Raw genomic sequence first — 12,874 nt, forward strand, 5'->3', positions numbered from 1 at the left:
CATTGGTCTACTTGTCTGTCTCTATACCAGTACCATGCAGTTTTTACCACAATTGCTCTGTAGTAAAGCTTTAGGTCAGGCATGGTGATTCCACCAGAGGTTCTTTTATCCTTGAGAAGAGTTTTTGCTATCCTAGGTTTTTTGTTATTCCAGATGAATTTGCAAATTGCTCCTTCTAATTCGTTGAAGAATTGAGTTGGAATTTTGATGGGGATTGCATTGAATCTGTAGATTGCTTTTGGCAAGATAGCCATTTTTACAATATTGATCCTGCCAGTCCATGAGCATGGGAGATCTTTCCATCTTCTGAGATCTTCTTTAATTTCTTTCTTCAGAGACTTGAAGTTTTTATCATACAGATCTTTCACTTCCTTAGTTAGAGTAACGTCGAGATATTTTATATTATTTGTGACTATTGAGAAGGGTGTTGTTTCCCTAATTTCTTTCTCAGCCTGTTTATTCTTTGTGTAGAGAAAGGCCATTGACTTGTTTGAGTTAATTTTATATCCAGCTACTTCACCGAAGCTGTTTATCAGGTTTAGGAGTTCTCTGGTGGAATTTTTAGGGTCACTTATATATACTATCATATCATCTGCAAAAAGTGATATTTTGACTTCCTCCTTTCCAATTTGTATCCCCTTGATCTCCTTTTGTTGTCGAATTGCTCTGGCTAATACTTCAAGTACTATGTTGAAGAGGTAGGGAGAAAGTGGGCAGCCTTGTCTAGTCCCTGATTTTATTGGGATTGCTTCCAGCTTCTCTCCATTTACTTTGATGTTGGCTACTGGTTTGCTGTAGATTGCTTTTATCATGTTTAGGTATGGGCCTTGAATTCCTGCTCTTTCCAGAACTTTTATCATGAATGGGTGTTGGATCTTGTCAAATGCTTTTTCTGCATCCAACGAGATGATCATGTGGTTTTTGTCTTTGAGTTTGTTTATATAGTGGATTACATTGATGGATTTTCGTATATTAAACCATCCCTGCATCCCTGGAATAAAACCTACTTGGTCAGGATGGATGATTGCTTTAATGTGTTCTTGGATTCGGTTAGCGAGAATTTTATTGAGGATTTTTGCATCGATATTCATAAGAGAAATTGGTCTGAAGTTCTCTATCTTTGTTGGATCTTTCTGTGGTTTAGGTATCAGAGTAATAGTGGCTTCATAAAATGAGTTGGGTAGAGTACCTTCTACTTCTATCTTGTGAAAAAGTTTGTGCAGAACTGGAATTAGATCTTCTTTGAAGGTCTGATAGAACTCTGCACTAAACCCGTCTGGTCCTGGGCTTTTTTTGGCTGGGAGACTATTTATAACTGCTTCTATTTCTTTAGGGGATATGGGACTGTTTAGAAGGTCAACTTGATCCTGATTCAACTTTGGTACCTGGTATCTGTCCAGAAATTTGTCCATTTCGTCCAGGTTTTCCAGTTTTGTTGAGTATAGCCTTTTGTAGAAGGATCTGATGGTGTTTTGGATTTCTTCAGGATCTGTTGTTATGTCTCCCTTTTCAGTTCTGATTTTGTTAATTAGGATTTTGTCTCTGCGCCCTCTAGTGAGTCTAGCTAAGGGTTTATCTATCTTGTTGATTTTCTCAAAGAACCAACTCCTCGTTTGGTTAATTCTTTGAATAGTTCTTCTTGTTTCCACTTGGTTGATTTCACCCCTGAGTTTGATTATTTCCTGCCGTCTACTCCTCTTGGGTGAATTTGCTTCCTTTTTTTCTAGAGCTTTTAGATGTGTTGTCAAGCTGCTAGTATGTGCTCTCTCCCGTTTCTTCATGGAGGCACTCAGAGCTATGAGTTTCCCTCTTAGAAATGCTTTCATTGTGTCCCAAAAGTTTGGGTACGTTGTGGCTTCATTTTCATTAAACTCTAAAAAGTCTTTAATTTCTTTCTTTATTCCTTCCTTGACCAAGGTATCATTGGGAAGAGTGTTGTTCAGTTTCCACGTGAGTGTTGGCTTTCTATTATTTTTTTTGTTATTGAAGATCAGCCTTAGTGCATGGTGCTCTGATAGGATACATGGGACAATTTCAATATTTTTGTATGTGTTGAGGCCTGTTTTGTGACCTATTATGTGGTCAATTTTGGAGAAGGTACCATGAGGTGCTGAGAAGAAGGTATATCCTTTTGTTTTAAGATAAAATGTTCTGTAGATATCTGTCAGATCCATTTGTTTCATCACTTCTGTTAGTTTCAGTGTTTCCCTGTTTAGTTTCTGTTTCCATGATCTGTCCATTGGTGAAAGTGGTGTGTTGAAGTCTCCCACTATTATTGTGTGAGGTGCAATGTGTGCTTTGAGCTTTACTAAAGTTTCTTTAATGAATGTGGCTGCCCTTGTATTTGGAGCATAGATATTCAGAATTGAGAGTTCCTCTTGGAGGATTTTACCTTTGATGAGAACAAAGTGCCCCTCCTTGTCTTTTTTGATGACTTTGGGTTGGAAGTCAATCTTATCAGATATTAGGATGGCTACTACAGCTTGTTTCTTCATACCATTTGCTTGGAAAATTGTTTTCCAGCCTTTTATTCTGAGGTAGTGTCTATCTTTTTCTCTGAGATGTGTCTCCTGTAAACAGCAAAATGTTGGGTCTTGTTTGTGTAGCCAGTTTATTAGTCTATGTCTTTTTATTGGGGAGTTGAGACCATTGATGTTAAGAGATATTAAGGAAAAGTAATTGTTGCTTCCTGTTATTTTTGTTGTTAAAGTTGGCATTCTGTTCTTGTGGCTGTCTTCTTTTAGGTTTGTTGAGGGATTACCTTCTTGATTTTTCTAGGGCATTGTTCCCGTTCTTGTATTGGTTTTTTTCTGTTATTAACCTTTGAAGGGCTGGATTTGTGGTGAGATAATGTGTGAATTTGGTTTTGTCGTGGAATACTTTGGTTTCTCCGTCTATGGTAATTGAGAGTTTGGCTGGGTATAGTAGCCTGGGCTGGAATTTGTGTTCTCTTAGTGTCTGTATAACATCTGTCCAGGCTCTTCTGGCTTTCATAGTCTCTGGTGAAAAATCTGGTGTAATTCTGATAGGCTTGCCTTTGTATGTTACTTGACCTTTTTCCCTTACCGCTTTTAGTATTCTATCTTTATTTAGTGCATTTGTTGTTCTGATTATTATGTGTCGGGAGGAATTTCTTTTCTGGTCCAGTCTATTTGGAGTTCTGTAGGCTTCTTGTATGTTCATAGGTATCTCTTTATATTTGGGAAGTTTTCTTCAATAATTTTGTTGAAGATGTTTGCTGGTCCTTTGAGTTGAAAATCTTCATTCTCATCCACTCCTATCATCCGTAGGTTTGGTCTTCTCATTGTGTCCTGGATTTCCTGGATATTTTGAGTTAGGATCTTTTTGCATTTTCCATTTTCTTTGATTGTTGTGCCGATGTTCTCTATGGAATCTTCTGCACCTGAGATTCTCTCTTCCATCTCTTGTATTCTGTTGCTGATGCTCAAATCTATGGTTCCAGATTTCTTTCCTACGGTTTCTATCTCCAGTGTTGCCTCACTTTGAGTTTTCTTTATTGTTTCTACTTCCCTTTTTAGGTCTAGTATGGTTTTTTTCATTTCCATCACCTGTTTGTATGTTTTTTCCTCTTTTTCTGTAAGGACTTCTACCTGTTTGATCGTGTTTTCCTGTTTTTCTTTAAGGACTTGTAACTCTTTAGCAGTGTTCTCCTGTATTTCTTTAAGTGATTTATTAAAGTCCTTCTTGATGTCCTCTACCATCATCATGAGATATGCTTTTAAATCTAGGTCTAGGTTTTCGGGTGTGTTGGGGTGCCCTGGACTGGGCGAAGTGGGAGTGCTGGGTTCTGATGATGGTGAGTGGTCTTGGTTCCTGTTAGTAGGATTCCTAAGTTTACCTTTCGCCATCTGGTAATCTCTGGAGTTAGTAGTTATAGTTGACTCTGTTTAGAGATTGTTCTTCTGGTGATTCTGTTACCGTCTCTCAGCAGACCTGGGAGACAGATTCTCTCCTCTGAGTTTCAGTGCTCAGAGCACTCTCTGCTGGCAAGCTCTCTTACAGGGAAGGTGCGCAGATATCTTGTTTTTGGACCTCCTCCTGGTCGAAGAAGAAGGCCCAAAACAGGGCCTCTCTCAGAAGCTGTGTTGCTTTGGCAGTTTCCAGAAGCTGTCAGCTTCTGTGGTGCAGACTCTCACCTGTGCAGACTAAAATCCTAAGTTCCAGGGAGTCCTGGAACCAAGATGTTGATCGCTGCTCCTGAGGCTGAGGCCGTCTCCCGAGCCAGGCGGACACCTGTCCTCTGGTCCGGACGGTGGCCGGCTGTCTGCGGCCCGCCAAGAGTGCTGCCTCAGCGGCTCTGTGCTTCTGCCCGTCCCAGAAGCTGTCCGGTTCCCTGGCGCACCCTCTAACCTGTTCAGACTAATTTCCTAGGTCCCGCGGAGTCCCGGGACCCAGATGGCGACTCAGCTGCTGCTGAGGCTGAGGCCGCCTCCCAAGCCAGGCGGACACCTGTCCTCTGGTCCGGATGGTGGCCGGTTGTCTGCGGCCCGCCCAGGCTGCTGCCTCAGCGGCTCTGTGCTTCCGCCCATCCCAGAAGCTGTCCGGTTCTCTGGCACACCCTCTAACCTGTTCAGACTAATTTCCTAAGTTCTGCTGAGTCCCGGAACCAAGATGGCGACCGCTGCTGCTGAGGCTGAGGCCGCCTCCCAAGCCAGGCGGACACCTGTCCTCTGGTCCGGATGGTGGCCGGTTGTCTGCGGCCCGCCCAGGCTGCTGCCTCAGCGGCTCTGTGCTTCCGCCCGTCCCAGAAGCTGTCCGGTTCTCTGGCGCACCCTCTAACCTGTTCAGACTAATTTCCTAGGTCCCGCGGAGTCCCGGGACCCAGATGGCGACCCCCAACATTCTTAATTATCAGGGAAATGCAAATCAAAACAACCCTGAGATTCCACCTCACACCAGTCAGAATGGCTGAGACCAAAAGCTCAGATGAAAGCAAATGCTGGTGAGGATGTGGAGAAAGAGGAACACTCCTTCATTGCTCTTGGGATTTCAAGCTGTTACAACTACTCTGGAAATCAGTCCAGCGGTTCTTCAGAAAACTGGAAATAGTTCTACCTGAGGACCCAGTATATACTCTTGGGCATATACCCAAATGATGCTCCAATACATAACTAGGACACATGCTCCACTATGGTCATAGTAGTTTTATTTATAATAGCCAGAAGTTGGATTCAACCCTGTCCTGCAAGAAAGGAATAGATACAGAAAATGTACATTTACACTATGGAGTAGTACTCAGCTATTTAAAACAATGATTTTATGAAATTAGCAGGTAAATGGATGGAACTTGGACATCCTGAGTGTAGTAACCCAGTCCCAAAAGAGCACACACGGTATGTACTCAGTGATAAGTGGGTATTAGCCAAAAAGGAGCTCATTATACTCAGGATTCAACTCACAGGCCATAAGAAACCTAAAAGAAAAAGGAAAATCACAGGAAAATGTGTATGCTGTAGTCCTACTCAGTTGGGGGAAGAAAATGATCTCTGGGAAGTCAAGGGAAAGAGGAATCTGGGAGGGAGAAAGGAAGGAGAGGGAAAGTGGGGTCAGTTCAGATATGGGCAGATAAGAGTGATAAATATAGAGGGTTAGGAATTTTAAAGTAGGTGTGTAGCAGTGGGGGAGGGGATATTGGTGGTTACCACTAGAACGTCCCAGATGCCAGGGACCCAAGAGGATCTTAGCACCAAATAGGGAGGACATTAGACGAAATCCACAACAAAGGGGAGATAGAAAATTTGTAGAACTTATTGAGTTGATAGGCAAGGCCTCCTACTGAGGGATGGGCTTTGTACTGGCTGGTTTTGTGTGTCAACTTGACAGAAGCTGGAATTATCACAGAGAAAGGAGTTTCACTTGAGGAAATGCCTCCATGAGATCCAGCTGTAAGGTATTTTCTTAATTAGTGATCAAGGTGGGGAGGGCCCCTTTGTGTACCATCTCTGGGCTGCTAGTCCTGGGTTCTATAAGAAAGCAATATGAGCAAACCAGGGGAAGCAAGTCAGTAAGTCACATCCCTCTATGGCTTCTGCATCAGATCCTGCTTTCTGACCTGCTTGAGTTCCAGTCCTGACATCCTTTGGTGATCAACAGCAATGTGGAAAGTGTAATATGAATAAACCCTTCCCCACCCCGAAACTTGCTTCTTGGTCATGATGTTTGTGCAGGAACAAGCTTACACACTCACCTCAAAAATATTAATCCATAATTCCTCCTGCCAAAAGGAAATGCAGGGACAAAGTGTGGAGCAGAAGCTGAAGGAAAGGCCATACAGAGACTGTCCCACATAGGGATATATTTTGTGTCTCCTGACATGAAATCAAGACTCTATTGCTGATGGTAAGAAATGCTTACTGACAGGAGCCCAGCATAGCTGTCGCCTGAGAGGCTTTGCCAGAGCCAGACCAATACAGATTCAGATGTATAGAGCTAAACATTGGACTAAGCTCTGGGATCTCAATGGAGGATTTAGTGCAAGGACTGTAGCAGCTATAGGGTTCTGCAACCACATAGGAAGAACAATATCAACTAATCAGAACCTCCAGAGCTCCTAAGGACTAAACCACCAACCAAAGAGTACACATGAGGTACCTATGGATCTAGCAGGTTATGCAGCAGAGAATTGTCTTACTGGCATCACTGGGAGGGGATACCCTTGGTCTGGTGATAGGGGAATGCTCTGGCACTGAGGCAGGAGTGGGGAGTGTGTAAGAGAGTGAAAGATCCTGACAGAATGTAAAAGGACACAGAAGCCCTGAAATTGGCAAGATAGATGTCAGTGTTAGCAAAACTAGCTTCACTGATTTAGAAAAATAGAGGTACACAATTCTCTGGCCACTCCTCGAACCTGTGTGTCTGCCAATGTTATGACCAGGTGTGTGCCCATTACTGTACCTTCATTAGACTCTTTCCTTGTACCCCTCCCATAGCCATTTCTTGAGAATAGACATTGTTTAGATCTGGAAATGCCCTCTCTCCCCCTTTTCCTTTCCCCCCTGAGGGCCTATAAAAACTGGGACCTCTTTCCCCTCGAGGTCGACTCCTCTACCCCTGCGTGGGATATGAGTCGTCCCCAGAGCTCTGGCTTTCCCCGAATAAAGCCTCATGTGGTTTGTAACAAGCTCGGTCTATCGTGAGTTCTTGGGTGTCCGCTATTGTCCTGAGTCCTGAGCGAGGGGCTCCTTTTGGAATCTTTCAAGAGCACCCTCATAGAGGCAGGGGGAGTGAAGAGGTGATAGGGGCCTTGTGGAGGTAAACCATGGAAAGGGGATATCATTTGAAATGTAAATAAATAAAGTAACTAATAAGAATGAAAAAAATGACATTCACCTGTGGAATTTTTAGAGGAATCTCTGTAAGTTGGTGCAGGAAACTATGGAGTTGTCTTGCTCCAGCTGTAATGTCAGGCATGTTTCTCACGATAGAGTCTATACTTACTTGGGCACAATGTGCCTCTAATTCCTAAGAGACTGATGTACTCCCTGAGGCAGTGAAACATTCAGACCTGTTTGTGTTTCTTTGTATGTTCTCTTGGAATTCAAGGATGCATAGAAGCCTGACAGGATAAATCGTCTCACATTAATCTTGTATACTCTGTATATCTTGCAAATGTTGCTGTATCTTGGCATCTACAACTCTATTGATCCTGGACACTGCTATAATTCTATTTCTGATAAAGGCATAAAATGTCTGATTGTTCTAAATAAAATTGTCACAGTCTCAGGTGGCCCATGGGCCCTCCAACCTGACTTGATTTAATTGCTCATGGATATATCTGATGACCTTGGCAAGGTAAGTAAGCACAGGTAGTTACAATTCAGGATCTCATAAGATCACCAATGTTAATTGTGAAGACTAAGACCTGGTGATCCTATCTATTGTTGTTTTAAAAGATAAAACAGAATACAATATCTTTCTGTCTTCTATTGAGTGATATCTTTGAGCTGTGTGGGTACCATGCCACTGAGAACACTATCACTGGGTGTAGCCTCACAAATTTTGGCCAGAACTGGACTCTAAATTAAACTAATAATTTAAACATATATTATTATTATTATTAGAACCTAATTGAGATAGAAGTTTGTTGGGGCCAAGAATCACCTCACAAATAACATGAACAAGTATCTCAGTCAGACAAATATAGTTTTTTGAGCAGATACCCCAGGACAATTTGACAAGATCTATGGTCCAGAATTCGGAACTGAACCATGATAGTGAATTAAGATACTAGAGGGTGAAGAAAGAACGGATTGGTAAACCTCAGAGTGCGTTTCTGCCTGATGGAGGCCACTGTGGTGCAGAGACCCTCGTGTGAATCCACTGTCACCATGTCTGACCAGGAAGCAAAACCTTCAACTGAGGACTTAGGCAATAAGAAGGAAGGAGAATACATTAAACTCAATATATTAATTAAATTATATAATGTATACTCATTATTGGACAGGATAGCAGTGAGTTACATTTCAAAGTGAAAATGACAACACATCTCAAGAAACTCAAAGAATCATACTGTCAAAGACAGGGAGTTCCAATGAATTCACTCAGGTTTCTCTTTGAAGGTCAGAGAATTGCTGATAATCTTACTCTGAAAGAACTGGGAATGGAGAAAGAAGATGTGATTAATGTTTATCAGGAACAAATGGGTGGGTCACTCGATGGTTTAGATAATTCCTTTTATTTTTTCCTTTTCCCTCAATCCTTTTGTATTTTTTAAAATAGTTCTTTTGCAATGTGGTATTCAAAATGAAAATTGAATACTGGCACTCCTTCTCTTAGAACATCCGAATTCTAGTATTCATATTCATCATTGGTTGTTTTTGTTGTGCTGATTTTTGGTGATCAGACCTCTGCTCCCTTAATACTGCCCTTTTTCCTTTAAGAAATTTTATGTGTGCACAGAGGGGCCACCCTTTTCAGGACTGTGCATTTTCAGGTTTGTGATGATAAAAAGATCGACCAATGGAAGCTTCCCTGTGACCTTTCAATTAGCCCTGAACTTCCAGCATGTGGTTGCTTCACTCCTGGACTGTGATTTTGAGTGGGAAATGGATATTTTTCAGAGAACTGAACTGTGGAAAATGACCTTTCCTCAGCTTGAAGCTACTTTTAAAATATGAGGGTCTGGACCAAAAGAAGAACATTATGTTTGTAGTCAAGATGGCAGATACAGTGAGAGCAACAGCTAACTCCAAAGGTGGTTTCACTGAAGAGAAAGAAAGTGTCTTGAGCAAGACAGTATTGTCCAAAGATCCCAGGAGAGTTCTAATTTTCATCAGCAGTTATTAATAACATTACTTATATAGAAGTGTACATAATAGACACTGCTCCTTTTGATTTTTTTTTGTATTTTTTGGCCTGGGACATGGGTTTTCAAGGGACATCGTTTGTACCAGCTTCATTAACAAGGCCACACCTCCTAATATTGCCTCTCCTCAAGCCAAGCAGATACAAACCATCACAGTCTACTTTTCTAAAAACTTCATAGATAGTAGATTCTCAGGATTATATCCCACTTCCACTTCTTGGTAGTACATGTACTTAGTCTACAAATAAATTTCATTAAAGCTAGTTTCTTAAGGGTCAGGTCTAGGTCAGGTAAATATGACCGGCCTAGCCTGATATATTGCATTTCATCCAAAGAAAATGATTGTAGAAAGATTGAACCAACTATCACACAGTGTCCTGTGACCTTCATATGTGCTAGAGCAAGCACACATCTCCAAAAAAGTAATTAATTAATAATGAAATTCAATGCCAAGGAATGATATAGACCATTAAGAAATTTGTCATGACATTAAGAGTCACAATTTAACTTACTGATATTTTGAATTCTGTGCCTAAGGAGGACTCAGTGCTTCTGATAGGTTCAGTTTTCATCATCATGGTGGTCTGATTTCTCTGCCCACTCATGTGTGATTCTTTTCCAAAGAGGTACCTCAGACTTCTTAGAATGATGTGTGTTCACTATAGAATAAGGCTTCAGTTCATCTGTGTGCTTAGAGAGGCCAGAAATTAAAGCTACATATTTTCTTCAATTACCTCTCTACCTTATTTTGAAAAAAAGGTTTCCTTGAACCTACAAGTCTCTGATTCAGCTAGACTTTTCTGATAGCAACCTCTTAATTTATGCCTGTTTTTACATACCAACTATGAAGTTATTGCAACTATCTGACTCCATAGGATTTATTTGGAATTTGAACTCAGGCCTTTGTGTCTGTCTGGCCACTTTCTCAGCCCAGCTTCAGTCTGAGGCCCATTTACCTTCCATAATCATAAACCAATAGTGTCGATGCTTTTGAACATGTGACCTGGATTACTCCATCACCAAGCAATAAGACACAAATACATAAAATATGACTACTGACTAAACCTATAAGATGTGTAGTTTTCTAGGGTCTAGAATTATGTTATGAACAAGATTTACTTTTATTCAATTTTTATTAGATTTTTAAATTTACATTTCAAATGCTATCCAGAAAGTCCCCTACTCCCTCCCTCCACCTGCTCCCCTACCTACCCACTCTCACTTTCTGGCAATGGCATTCCCCTGTACTGAGGCATATAAAGTTTGCAAGACCAAGGGGCCTCTCTTCCCAATAATTGCCTACTAAGCCATCTGCTACATATGCAGCTAGAGACACGAGCTCTGGGGGTACTGGTTAGTTCATATTGTTGTTCTGTAGTATTTGACAAGCTGATTACAAAGCTTATACAAATGTACAACAGACTAATGGTCAAAATATTTTGAAAGAGAAGAATTAACTTATGCTATTGCTTAATTTTAACATTTTCTATATAGCTAGAATAATGAAAACCAAGTATTAACGGCACTGACACTGTATTTTACAACAGTGGAATGCGTAAGATGTTGAGAAACTGATTTACACTTACAGCGTCAACTAATTTTTAGAACTCTTACAACAATTATTCAGTAGAAAATGATTTTCTAAACAAATTGAATGCTCTGTGTTAAAATAATTATTCATTTTATATAAATATACTCATTATAGAAAATATTTTTATTCAATTTATTCTGATTAGTTTTTCATCCTCCAAGTTCCCCAGATCCTCCCTACCTCCCCCCATAATCAACTCCATTTTCTTTATTTCTCTCAGTGAGTCTATTAAAAAAATTAAGTGGATCTTACATATAAGACCAAAAGTAGAAAGTCATAGGAAAAACTAGAAAAGAGTTTCAACTAAATATTACTGATATTACTGAAAAATAGTGTCTTGGTTATTCCTCTGTACAGACACTATGACCAAGCAACTCTCATAATTGGCAACATTTAATTGGGTCTGGGTTACAGTTCAGAGGTTCAGTCCAATGTTGGAACATGGAAGCTTCTAGGTAGGCATGGGTCTGGAGATGCTGAGAGGTCTACATCTGTTAAAAAATGGTTCTAGTTTTTTGTCTTAATTTGGCTTTCAAAAGCTGTGCTTTCAAACGCTGAGGGCTCCAGATGTCTTTGATTGATAAAAAAGAATTGTCAAACAACAAACGGGTAGGCAGGAAGATGGAGATAGGCATTTTAGACTTCAGTGGGCGAGGAATGGAGGAAGAGGAAGGAGAGACAGATTCACCATGATGGGGAAGCATAAAGATGAAACATAAAGGCTGCCAATATGTAAGAATCCTGGAAATTGGCCCCAGGGGCCACCTTCTTTATTGGGCCTGGGGTAACAGAGATAAAATATAGATTCAGCAAATATTAATTCAAGAATACCAGAGGGAAATGTGTGCTAGCATGAGGAGGTTTGAAAGTTCCCAGTCAATGAGCTAGTAAAGACATATCAAATTTAGCAGGTGTGTGTGTGTGTGTGTGTGTGTATGTGGTTGTGTGTGTGTGTGTATGTGGTTGTGTGTGTGTGTGTGGTTGTGTGTGTGTGTGTGTATGTGTGTTTCATTCACAAATCCAGAGCTCTTAGTTGGGTGCCTAGACTCATGCATACCTGCCAGGAGCTCAGAGCAGTTTAACTATTTCCCCCTACATAGATCTTCATCCAAAGGCAGACAGAATAAGACTGACTTTAAAGAAGTGAGGAGGAAGATCTCAAAGCCCAGTCCTACAGTGACATACTTGCTCCAACAAGGGCACACCTATTTCAACAAGGACACAACTCCAAATAGTGGCACTACTTGTGCCAATCATATTCAAACATCCACACATAGTATACTATGAATTAGATGTAACAGTGGCTAGAAAAAGTATAGATTTAAATGAGGCTGTCAAAAGAAGTGTAATACACTCAGTGAAGCAGATCCATGTTATGAATTTACTAAACTTGAAGGCATCTATCATTTCCTGGGTGAAAAGCCTTTGGCTATCCATGTGATCTAGGTTAGATTAATCTCTTGAAACTTTCATGATGGGATACTGAGATTAGGTCAGTAGAGGTGGGAAGACATAAATTTTGGGTAGTGCCATTCAATTGCATAGGGTCCTAGACTGACTATGTGAGAAAGTGAAGAGGGCAACATCATTCATTTCTATCTGCTTCTCAACTGTGGATAATATCTCTATTTCCTCAAACCTCCTTCCACAATGTGACCAGTGGAATGAACTACATACTCAAATTGTGAGCTAAAATAAAGCTTATATGCCTTAAGTTTTTTACCACAATAATAATAAAAGTAAGTAATAAAAACAATTTGTACCAGGAATGAGAATGCTGTTGTCATAATATGACCATTTGATTCTAAGGTCATTCTCTCAGAAACTGGAATACAGGCTATTCATATTCTATTCTTGAATATCTAGATGCATCCTTCCCCTTACCGGAGACTTTCCATGAGACCAGGTTATGAGGTAATGGGCTAATTTCTCTGAAGGAAAAACTATTTCAAGGCAGT

The 12,874-nt window shown here is 40.7% G+C and overlaps 1 pseudogene; it reads left to right on the forward strand.

Moving 5' to 3' along the window:
* Positions 1-8,348: 8,348 nt before the first annotated feature.
* On the forward strand, positions 8,349-8,734 carry Gm2077 (annotated as a pseudogene).
* Positions 8,735-12,874: the final 4,140 nt, after the last annotated feature.

The sequence above is a fragment of the Mus musculus genome, chromosome 3 (assembly GCF_000001635.26).
Source record: "Mus musculus strain C57BL/6J chromosome 3, GRCm38.p6 C57BL/6J".
NCBI lineage: Eukaryota > Metazoa > Chordata > Mammalia > Rodentia > Muridae > Mus > Mus musculus.